Source organism: Rhinolophus sinicus, linkage group LG03 (genome assembly GCF_036562045.2).
Source record: "Rhinolophus sinicus isolate RSC01 linkage group LG03, ASM3656204v1, whole genome shotgun sequence".
Lineage (NCBI taxonomy): Eukaryota > Metazoa > Chordata > Mammalia > Chiroptera > Rhinolophidae > Rhinolophus > Rhinolophus sinicus.
Window position 1 is genome coordinate 90956190 of NC_133753.1, and position 12416 is coordinate 90968605.

Here is a 12416-nt window from a genome sequence, read left to right on the forward strand (position 1 = left end):
ATTTCTTTTCTTGCTAGAAGACCCTTTCTGTTATTTTGACTGCTATTTTTCATGATTGCTTTTAAAATGGACTAACTCATTTAAAATAATTGAAGTCTATTAAAATAATGTGAAATAATATGCATACTTATGTCTTCCATACCATGGTGATGGCATATTTATTAGTGCAACATACGTTCACATGAAGGAATGTCAACACTGAATGAATATTACGAAAAGAACACAAATGATAAGGAATAGAACTGCAGATTACTTAGACAACCTCCATTTAAAAAAATTTTGAAAGTGATTTGTTATCGTACCCCTATGTATATTGTCTGTATAATTCTCTTACTCCCTAATAATTAGGGGTAGTTTTTGTCATGAAAACTGCTGAATAAAATGGTACCACCTTTGCCATTGTGATACTTGCACTATTCTATTTAGTTAAGGGAAATTTAAAGTTGTATCTATATCACTACTGAATAATTCTGTGGGGCAAAATTGTGCTTAAGAAATATGAGTCGTAACATTATGTTTTAGAATTCTCTGTTATGTGTAGATTCATACTATTTGCTGAAACTTGAACTCATGATCACAAAGATTTAGCACCAGATGTAAACTGATATCAGTCACCCAGTCAATTGAGTACCTCGTGTTTCAAGAAAGTGAAAATCAAGAGTTCATGAATGGCTTTGGGCACAATAGAGATTAAGCAGGAGTTATTATTAACAGTAAATTATTGCTGTGTAAACAGTGTTTTATGTACTGGTTTATATATGAAATGTGATCTGGTGTTTCACTAATGGAACTAAAAGGCAAAAAGCCTGAAGCAAATATATTAAAATACGAGTATATGTTAGAGGGCATTTCTATCGGACGTTTTTATACAAAGTGTTTTCAAGCTGGTATTTGATAACAATTTAAATATTTTAGCAGAACTCAAAGACAAATGTTTAGAGCAAGGTGAAAAATATGCTACTGAATTGATCTACTCAATGTCAGTTTTCTCAACATATAGAGATGGAAATAGTCTTAACATAAACCTGTAAAGCATAAAGACAAAGCTTAGCTTGGGGAAATATTAACTGCCAATCAAGTCTGTTTTTTAAAATATGTGTTGTAAAACAATCTGTAGAATAATTTGACAAGGTCTATTTACCTGTGTTGTGAACTAAGATATATGTTAAATTAATAGTTAAATATTAAACAAAAAATTTTCTTTTGGTACAAAAATTTCTTCTTTGGTACAAAAAATTCTCAAGTCTAAGAGAATAAACTGACTTTTTATGTGTGTTTTGCACATATCAACAATATTTTAACAGTGTATAGCTCTTTCCCATTTGACTGTTTCATTATACTGATAGGACTCTTAATTTTGATGTTGAAAGAGAAAAATTTTAGATGCATCCATTCCCTAATAAATAAACCTCTTCTTATTTGCATATCCATGTTTGACTATAATGGAAAACAAAATAACCACCTATTTTATTTTATTTTTTTAATTGTGATGATTGTTTTAATTGCTTACTATTTGTCAGGTGTTTTGCTAAGCATCCAGCATACATTAACTCATGCAGTTGTCAAAATAACCCTGCTAAATACATTAATTCATTGTTCCTATTTAACAGATGAAATTATTGAGGCTAAGTGCTCACCTAAATGCAGACATTTTTTAGGTGGCAAAGTTGGGATTTGAGTAGGTTTAATTTAGAACCTGGCCTCAGATTATTTAGTGTAACCAAGAAGTTTTCTTATTGCTTCTTTGTAAAAACCATGCTACTTGCCTTATTTTTACATCCATAACTCTTTACAAGAATTTAACATTTTATAATAATTGTTTATATTTATAAGATACACCACTTTTTCTGTATCTTTTGGAATGATATGATACAAAACACCATCTGAAAACTACTCATGCTCCGTTGTTAAACTTCTTAGGTTAGGAGAGAGTATACTTTCTAGAATATAGTTCTATCATGTAAAGGCAGTGATCAGGCCCATCCTTGTAGAGTGGTAAGGAAACCTCTGTCCTGCATTTGAACTGGCATCACATCCTTGTTCTGCTATTTACTGACCATATGCCACTTAGAAAGTTAATTATGTGCTCTTTGCCTCTGATTCCTTATTTGGAAAATGAACAATCCAATAATACTCCATGGAGGTGTGGTGACGACTATTGTATATACCAATGTTTGGGATGGTGACTAGTCATTTTAGTTATTATAATGAAGGTAATGATAGGTGATAAAATACATAAGGTGCTCGTGTCTGTCTCCTCTGCCACTGGTTCCTATTCCTCTGTATTTCTTACTTTAATTTATTTGCTTTTCCTTATAGATCTTGGTGACTTTTTGTTTTTGGAAAGGTATTTCACTTTTGCATTGTATTAAATATACAAGCTTCCTTGATTTAAAAAAAAAAGGAACTTGGTATTTTGTAGCAAGTTTATATTATTTCTGTTCTTTTAGCCCAGCTCACAAAGTATAAATTCAGTTACTTTCTAATCAATCACTCCAAGTACATGGGTTTGGCATTGCATACTGGTTGGTTAATAGCTCTAATGATGTTCTCAGCGGTAGGATGACTTTTTTAGCACCAGTTTCAATCTTCACTAATATTCCTCTGCAACATTCCCTTTTATCATTTTGTCATTTTCCTGATGGATTTCCATACACTGAGGTATTTGTAAAATCTATCAACTGTCAATTTTAGGATTATGTTTTCGTTACAAAATGTAAGCTTTTAAATGTTTCATTTCCAGCTTACAAATGATCACTTCTCCTTTCATTAGAATCATTTCCTTCTCATTATAAAACAGCTTATAAAATCCAAATCTATCCTAAATTTCTTCTTCCACAAAGGTAGATGATAGGAATGTCTCTCGGGTATTTTGAAGTAACTCTATGCTCCTCTAAGTTCCATATTCATCTATTATTCCAGTAAATTAATAAAACATAAAATCAGCTTTGAAACTTAAAGGAAAAGCCTTTAAAAGTTCTTAGATTCAGATTAAGAGAATACATCTTTAGATAATTTCTAACTATTACATTTCTTCCTATAAACATCTAATTTATTTTGAATAATTTTTTGAGCAATTGATGTAAATAATCCAAGGAAAATGTAAGAAATTATTTTATTCAGATCCATGTTTAATAAGATGTATCTGGGTAGTTTCTGATAAAATATTCTCACATATGGGGATCCAGGGCAGGCTGCCCCAAGATATCCCACAACGGTATGTTGATAATTTTGAACTAAAATCACCTGAGAAACAGCAAGAGCAGGAAGGGCTCTCTGACTCTCCTCTGCGCCCCTAGAAGCAATAAGTAAATTTCTGTGACAGGTGTCCTTCCTGCTCCTGGAGAGCTGAGAGATGACCTCATCACAAGGGTTGTAAAATCCAGAGTCAAAAAAACATGTACAAACAAACCGTGTAATGCCTTTACTAATTTACTACCCAAACACAAACTTGGTTTAGATTCCTCATTAACAAATACCCAAATCTGCTTAGATTTGTTTGTAATGAGCACTAATTTTCTCTGTCCTATCAATTTCTCACAAATTTATTGTTTCTTTGCCTAAAAAGTAAAACTGTGCCTAGTTTGATCACTTCTCTGAGCCTCAGTTTATTCTCTGAGCATCGTATTGTGATTCTCCCATGCGCACATATTAAATTATTTTTTCTCCGGTTAATCTTGTTTTGTGTCAATTTTATTATTTTATAACTAGTCCAGCTGGAAGAACTGAAGGGTAGAATGGGGGCACTGTCTACTGCTCCCCAACACATATTAAATAAACTTAGTGTTATGGCCAAAATTATATATTTCAAAGGAATATGATTTTCCTCTGTCAAGTCCACTGCCACGTTCTTAGATAAATAAAATTGACTGTTGAAGAGAATAGAGCAAAGGAGAAATAATTTGGACTCTGCTCAAATTACTTTCTGAAAAGTGTAAGGACTAATAAGTTAGAGCAAGAAATAAGATATTTACAGGAAAGCAATAAGATATTTACAGCCCACATATACAGAAAACCCACAAAGAAGTGTTAATTATCATTTTTGTTAAATGTAGAATCATCTAATAATCAAATTTGGTATTCATATTTTGGGGCTTACAAAACCTCTGAAAACCTGATAATAGCTGTGGACTCTGCCCAGAAAAAATGCAAATCCTGACGTCTATCCAAGTAAGAACCCAAGGTTAATGACTTAGGTCTGTCAACACATCAAATAACAGTAAACTTTACTCCCACTAACTTTAGCTGTAAGTGCCTACAACCATTCTGCAGACAGTCTGACATTTTCTTATGCTGTTGTTATTCAATTATTTTCATTTCCATATCTCAGTAACCAACAACAATCTCCTCTTGGTCCAGTTTCTCATCCCCATCAACTTGTCTAAAGTACCTTAGTCCCTTGATCCCTCCACAGTTTTTGCTTTTAACCTCCTTTGGAGCAAACCCCCTTCTCTAGAGCCCAATACTGTTAACCACTTAAATTACTCTCCCGCCTAGTTTTCTTAATGTCCTTCCATCCTTATATTTCTTCATAGCTACTCCGAATAGAACTCACTTTAAACCTATCTCAGGTTCTATCTGGATCACTTCTACAACGGGCTGGGTAGTGTTGCTAGAAAAAACAAACAAACAAACAAAAAAAACGTATCCACACAAAAAGTGAGTTTATTGTTACCATAAATTTGTAATGGCACGAGTTATCCTCTGAAATTCTTTTTTTTTAATTAAAGTTTATTGGGGTGACAATTGTTAGTAAAGTTACATAGGTTTCAGGTGTACAATTCTGTAATACATTATCTATATATCACATTGTGTATTCACCACCCAGAGTCAGTTCCCTTTCCATCACCATGTATTTGACCCCTTTTACCTCATTTACCCTCCCTCTTCCCCCTTACCCTCTGGTAACCACTAAACTATTGTCTGTGGCTATGAGTTTTTGTTTCTTCATCTGTTTGTCTTGTTCTTTTGTTGTTTTCAGTGTTAACTGCTTTCCGTGATAATTACGTTCTTTTTCTTTTACACAAAAGATGTCTTATTCATTTACTTGTTTTGGGGCTTCAACTTGTCATCATACACAGAATCTCAGGGCCTCCATTCTTTGTTTATCTATATCCTGAAGAATCACCTTCCTTTTTTTTGTTTATTTATGAAACATTATAGATTTATTCATAATAGCCCCAAGTCAGAACAACCCACTGTCCATCAACAGGTAAGTAGACAAACAAATTATGCTATCCATACAATGGAATACTATGCAGCAATAAAAAAGAATGAATTTCTGATACTATATATATCAAAATAACCTGAATAAATATCAAAAATGTTGTGCTAAGTGAAAGACTGTATACGAAAGAGTATATACCTTTTTTAATACTGAAATGTCTATATCCTACAATTTTTATTTATTTAAAAAAATTTTTCAATTCCAGTTGACATTGGATATTATATTAGCTTTGGGTGTATAGCATAGTGGCTCAACATTTACATAACTTAAGCAGTGATCGTCCCAATTAGTACCCATCTGACAATTATAACAGTTATTAAAATATCATTGACTATATTCCTTATGATGTACTTTACATCCCTGTGACTATTTTGTAACTACCAATTTGTACTTCTTAAGCCCTTCACCTTTTTTATCCAGCCACTCAAACCCCCCTCCCACTTGGTACCCTTCAGTTTATTCTCTGTATCTATAAATTTGTTTCTGTTACATCTTTTATTGTTTGTTTGTTTTTAAAGAATCTCTTCTCCAGACAAGGATGTTATCTTAACAACTTTCTGAAAAGTGATAGAACATCCTTCTACCTGGACACTCTTTGTGTTATACATCTCAATGAATGGTCTTGTTGCACATCTCAACTTTCATAAGCAAATGCCAGTGTGACACTGAGCTCAGCTGTCTGGTGAGTCTCTTAATCACACAGGACAGTTATAGACATTCTGTTTTCAGGGCTATCATCTGCAACCCGCCGTAACTTAACACCTCACTGAGAGAGTAAATGCTTATGCAGGAATGCCAAATATTACAAAAAAATCATATTTAGAGATAGTTTAATTTTTTTTAATTTATTGAATTTGTTTGGGTGACAATGATTAATCAAATTATATAGGTTTCAAGTGTACATTTCTCTACTATATCATCTGTATATTGCATTGTGTGTTTAACATTTTACCCTTGGATTGCAGTAATCATAAGCGTCTAGGTGATGTAGTTATTGCTAAGGTTTTGGTGAGTATGCTTTTTGCTGAATTATAAAGTATTCTTTTCTTATAGAGAGCTATGGAGAAAATGTCATTTGATATCAGGAATTCTTATGCTTCTTTTAAACAAATTATTCACTTTTAACTTATAAGTCCTATAAGAAATTATGTGGTTCCTTCTTTTTTTTAAATTTATTGGGGTGACAATTGTTAGTAAAATTACATAGATTTCAGGTGTACGATTCTGTATTACATCATCTATAAATCCCATTGTGCGTTCAACACCCAGAGTCAGTTCTCCTTCCATCACCATATATTTGATCCCCCTTACCCTCATCTCCCACCCCACACCCCCCTTAACCTCTAGTAACCACTAAACTATTGTCTATGTCTATGTCTATGAATTTTTGTTTCTCATTTTTCTGTCTTGTTCTTTTGTTGTTTTTGGTTTATATACCACATATCAGTGAGATCATATGGTTCTCTGCTTTTTCTGTCTGACTTATTTCACTTAGCATTATACTCTCAAGATCCATCCATGTTGTCACAAATGTTCCTATATCATCTTTTCGAATAGTATTCCATTGTGTATATATACCACAACTTCTTTATCCATTCATCTATCGAAGGACATTTTGGTTGTTTGCATGTCTTGGCCACCATAAACAAAGCTGCAGTGAACATTGGAGCACACGTGTCTTTATCTATAAATGTTTTCCGATTTTTTGGGTAGATACCCAGGAGAGGGATTGCTGGGTCATATGGCAATTCTATTCGTAATTTTTTGAGGAACCTCCGCACTGCCTTCCATAACGGCTGCACCAATTTGCATTCCCACCAACAATGTATGAGGATTCCTTTTTCTCCACAGCCTCTCCAACACTTGTTACTATTTGTCTTGTTGATGATAGCCGTTCTGACTGGGGTGAGGTGAGAGCAGTACAGTTTCATTCTTTTGTACGTGGCTATCCAATTCTCCCAGAACCATTTATTGAAGAAGCTGTCTTTCCTCCATTGTATATTCTTAGCTTCTTTGTCAAAAATTATCTGTCCATATTTATGTGGTTTTATTTCTGGGTTCTCAATTCTATTCCATTGGTCTATGTGTCGGTTTTTCTGCCAATACCATGCTGTTTTGATTATTGTAGCCCTGTAGTACAAGCAAAAGTCAGGCAGTGTGATACCTCTAGTATTGTTCTTTTTTCTTACTATTGCTTTGGCTATTCGGGGTCTCTTGTGGTTCCAAACATCTGATGATTTTTTGTTCTATTTCTTTAAAATATGCCATTGGGATTTTCATGGGGATTGCATTAAATCTGTATGTTGCTTTGGGTAATATGGCCATTTTAACTGTGTTGATTCTTCCCACCCATGAGCATGAAATGTCTTTCCATTACTTTGTGTCTTCCATTTCTTTCAAAAATGTCTTATAGTTTTCAGCATATAGCTCCTTCACATTCTTGATTAAGTTTATTCCTAGGTATTTTATTTTTTTTTTGCTGCAAATGCAAAAGGAATTGTTTTTTGTATTTCTTTTTTGAGATTTCATTGTTAGTATATAGGAATGCAATGGACTTTTGTATGTTGATTTTGTAGCCAGCAACTTTACTGTATTTGTTGATTGTTTCTAATAGCTTTTTGGTGGAGTCTGTAGGGTTTTCTATATATAACATCATGTGATCTGCAAAGAGTGATAATTTAACTTCTTCATTCCAAATTTGGATGCCTTTTATTTCTTTCTCTTGCCTGAGTGCTCTGGCAAGGACTTCCAACACTATGGTGAAAAGCAGAGGTGATAGGGGACAGCCCTGTTGTGTTCCTGAACGTAGTGCAAAGGGCTTCAGTTTTTCACCATTAATTATGAGACTAGCAGAGGGCTTGCAATATATGGCATTTATTATGTTAAGGTATTTTCCTTCTATACCTATTTTATTAAGTGTTTTAATCATAAATGGATGTTGTATCTTGTCAAATGCTTTTTCTGCATCAATTGATATAATCATATGTTTTTTGTCCTTTATTTTGTTTATGTGATGTATCACATTGATGGATTTGCGGATGTTGAACCATCCTTGTTCCTGGGGATGAACCCCACTTGGTCGTGATGAATAATCTTTTTAATGCATTGTTGTATTCGATTTGCTAGAATTTTGTTTAGAATTTTTGCATCTGTATTCATCAGAGATATTGGTCTGTAGTTTTTTTTTTTTGTGCTGTCCTTACCAGGTTTTGGTATCAGGGTAATGTTGGCCTCATAAAATGAGTTAGGGAGTACTGTCTCTTCTTCAATTTTTTGGAAGAGTTTGAGCAGGATTGGTATTAGATCCTCTTTGAAGGTTTGGTAGAATTCACTAGTGAAGCCATCTGGTCCCGGACTTTTGCTTTTGGGAAGGTTTTGGATGACTGATTCAATTTCGTTACTGGTGATCGGTCTGTTTAGATTTTCCAGTTCTTCATGGTTCAGCCTTGGAAGGCTATATGTTTCTAAGAACTTGTCCATTTCTTCTAGGTTATTGAATTTGGTGGCATATAGTCCTTCATAGTATTCTTGGATGATCCTTTGTATTTCTGTGGTGTCCGTGATAACTTCCCCCTTTTCATTTCTGATTTTGTTAATTAGTGTCTTCTCTCTTTTTATCTTAGTGAGTCTAGCCAAGGGTTTGTCAATTTTGTTAATCTTTTCAAAGAACCAGCTCTTTGTCACATTAATTTTTTCTATTGTCTTTTTGTTCTCTATTTCATTTAGTTCTGCTCTGATTTTTGTTATTTCCTTTCTTCTGCTGACCTTGGGTTTCACTTGTTCTTCTTTTTCTAGTTCTTTAAGGTGTAACATGAGGTTATTTATTTGGGATTTTTCTTGTTTCTTGAGATAGGCCTGTAATGATATAAATTTCCCTCTTAAAATTGTTTTTGCTGCATCCCAAAAATTTTGGTAGGATGTATTTTCATTGTCATTTGTTTCTATGTATCTTTTGATCTCTCCTCTAATTTCTTCTCTGACCCAGTCGTTCTTTAATAGTATGTTTTTTAATCTCCAGGTATTTGAGGTGTTTTCTGCTTTCTTTTCACAGCTGGTATCCAATTTCAAATCGTTGAGATCAGAGAATATGCTAGGTATGATTTCAACCTTCTTAAATTTGCTGAGGCTGATTTTATTTCCCAATATGTGGTCTATCCTTTAGCATGCTCCATGTACACTAGAAAAGAATGTATAGTCTGATGTTTTAGGATGAAGTGCTCTATAAATGTCAATTATGTCCATTTCATCTAATGTGTCATTTTGGGCTGCTATTTCATTGTTTATTTTCTGTTTGGATGATCGATCCAAAGCTGTCAATGATGTATTTAAGTCCCCTAGTATAATTGGGTTTTTGTCAATTTCTCCCTTTAGTTCTGTTAGTAGTTGCTTGGTATAGTTCAGTGCTCCATGATTGGGGGCATAAATATTGATGACTGTTATGCCTTCTTGTTGTATAGTCCCCTTACTATTATGAAATGTCCATCTTTGTCTCTTGTTATCTTTTTTACCCTGAAATCTGTTTCATCTGATATAATTATGGCTACACCTGATTTTCACTGGATACCATTTGCTTGGAGTGTCAATTTCCACCCTTTCACTTTGAGTCTATGCTTGTCCTTGTAGCTGAGATGTGTCTCTTGGAGACAGCATATGGTTGGGTTTAGTTTTTTGATCCAATCTGCTACTCTGTGCCTTTTTATTGGTGAGTTCAGTCCATTTACATTTAGGGTGATTATTGATATGTGAGGATTTCCTGTCATTCTATCTTTAGTTTTCTGGTAAGGCTGTGTCTCCATTGTTTCTTTGCCTTTTTGTTGTTGTCTATTATTTCTGTGTGGTGGTATTCTATGATGTTTCCCTCTGTTTCTTCTTTTATTACAGTATATATTTCAGTTATGGATTTTTTTTTTGAGTGGTTACCCTTAAGTTTATGTAAAAGAAAGTTTGATATTTAGAGTATTCCATTTGCTTCAGCACTCTTACTTTCTCCATTCCCATATTCCGGTTCAGGCCTTTACTCTCCCCCTTTTTATGTTTTGATTACCAGAAATTGTCCCCGTTGATGGTTGTCGAATAACCTCCTTTAGTAATTCTTATAGTGCAGGTCATGTATTAGAAAATTCCCTCAGCTTTTGTATGTCTGGAAAGGTCTTTATTCCTCCGTCGTACCTAAAGGATATCTTTGCTGTATATATTATTCTTGGCTCATAATTTCTCTTTTTCAATAGTTTGAATATTTGGTTCCACTCCCTCCTGGCTTGTAGAGTTTCTGCTGAAAAATCTGATGATAATCTAATGGGCTTTCCTTTGTAGGTTACCGTCTTCTTTTCCCTGGCTGCCTTGAGGATTCTTTCTTTGTCGTTGATTTTAGACAGCTTCAATACAATGTGCCTTGGAGAAGGCCTGTTGGGATTGAGGTAATTAGGTGTTCTATTTGCTTCTTGGATTCGAGGATCCAGTTCTGTCCACAGTTTGGGAAGTTCTCATCAACAATTTGTTTGAATATATTCTCTGTTCCCTTCTCTCTTTCTTCTCCTTCTGGTATGCCCATTATTCTTATATTGCTCTTTCTGATGGAGTCAGAAAGTTCTTGTAGAGTTCTTTCATTTCTTTTAAGTCTCAAGTCTCTTTATTCTTCCATCTGTTTCATTTCCAGGTTCCTATCTTCGATGTCACTGATTCTTTCTTCCATCTGGTCAACTCTACTACCTAAGCTGGTTATTTTATTCTTAATTTTGTCTATTCAGTTCTTAGTCTCCAGAAATTCTATTTGGTTCTTTTTTATAATTTCAATCTCTTTAGTAAAATGCTCATGTTGTTCTTTGATTGTGTTTCTGAGTTCATTAAACTGCCTTTCTGTGTTTTCTTGCATCTCGTTGAGTTTTTTCAGAACTGCAATCTTGAATTCTCTGTCATTTAAGTCACATATTTCCATATCTTTAAGTTCCTTTTCTGGAGACTTTTCACTTCCTTTCTGAGCTATCTTGTTGCCTTGGCTATTCATGGCAATTACTGATTTATTATTTCTCTTCCTAGACATCTACAGGAGTGGCTTCTGCAACAGGTTGATAGGAAGAGGTCTTTCTTTTGTTTTCCAGTACTTTTGGTAGAATGTTTTATTTTCTCTCCAACTGCAACCGTTTTTTTCACTGTCACATGGTAGTGCTATGTTTTCTCTGCACTATTCCAGCTTCTCACACAGTGGGGTGATTCCCTGGGAGACGGGCTTCTCCTCTGTTAGTAGTTCACCTGGATCACAGGGCACAGTGTCCGTGTGGGTATGCGCAGAGCTTTTGAAGTTCCAAAGCTCTTCCTGCACCAGATTTAGAGCCTGTATGTTTCAGCAGTTCTGTTTACTCCTGCAGGGATCCGCCCAGATAGGTGGGTCCAGGGGCGGGGTGAGTTGTGAGAGGTGGCCCAGAGCAATGGCGGCGACCACCACCACAGTGGGTCCTGCTTCCACAGCTCCCTCCCCTTTGCAGGAACTAGTTGGGCTGCGAATCTTTGTCTGTGGCCCACAGTTCTCAGAACAGCAAATATTCTGTTCTTTTGATCTGACACTGCTACTGTTCCTCTGCTAGCACCGGGCAGGTGGGGGTAGGCCGAGTCTGGGAGGGTAGGGAGGGGGCGGCTAGTCTCAGTGCCTAAGGCTTCTGTTCTCTGCTGGGCAGTGAGGGCTTAAACCACTGTTTGCAGCCTTTTCCCCTCAGTCTTTTGTCCGAGGTTTCTGCCGTGAGTGTTGGGTTCAGCCGTGTTATATGCTGCCCCCTCAGCCCTGTGGGCCATAAGCGGAGCCCTAGCAGTCCGAGTTCTTCCCTCTCCCGCGGCTGCGGTAGTTCTGGGATGCAGCTTGGAGCACTGAGCTAGGTCTGCATCCTGTGTCCTGTGCCTGTGCGGCTCTATCTCCGCACTTCTCCCTTCCCTCCTCCCCTGCTCACATGATTTGCCCACCTTTAGGTGAATTTAGTAGTGGGCCTCTTCGTCTTGCCTGTCTGCTGTGCAGGGAGTCTTTTGTGGAGTTATTGTTTGATTTGTTGGAAATTCCAGGGGAGCTTTACAGAGGCCCACCTCACGCCGCCATTTTTTATTTTTTTTATTTTTTTTTTTGGTGATGTGGTTCCTTCTTAGTGTAATTTTTTGGAAACCTCAAAGGTAATAATATGGCCCATGTCTAGCAAAAGTTATAGAC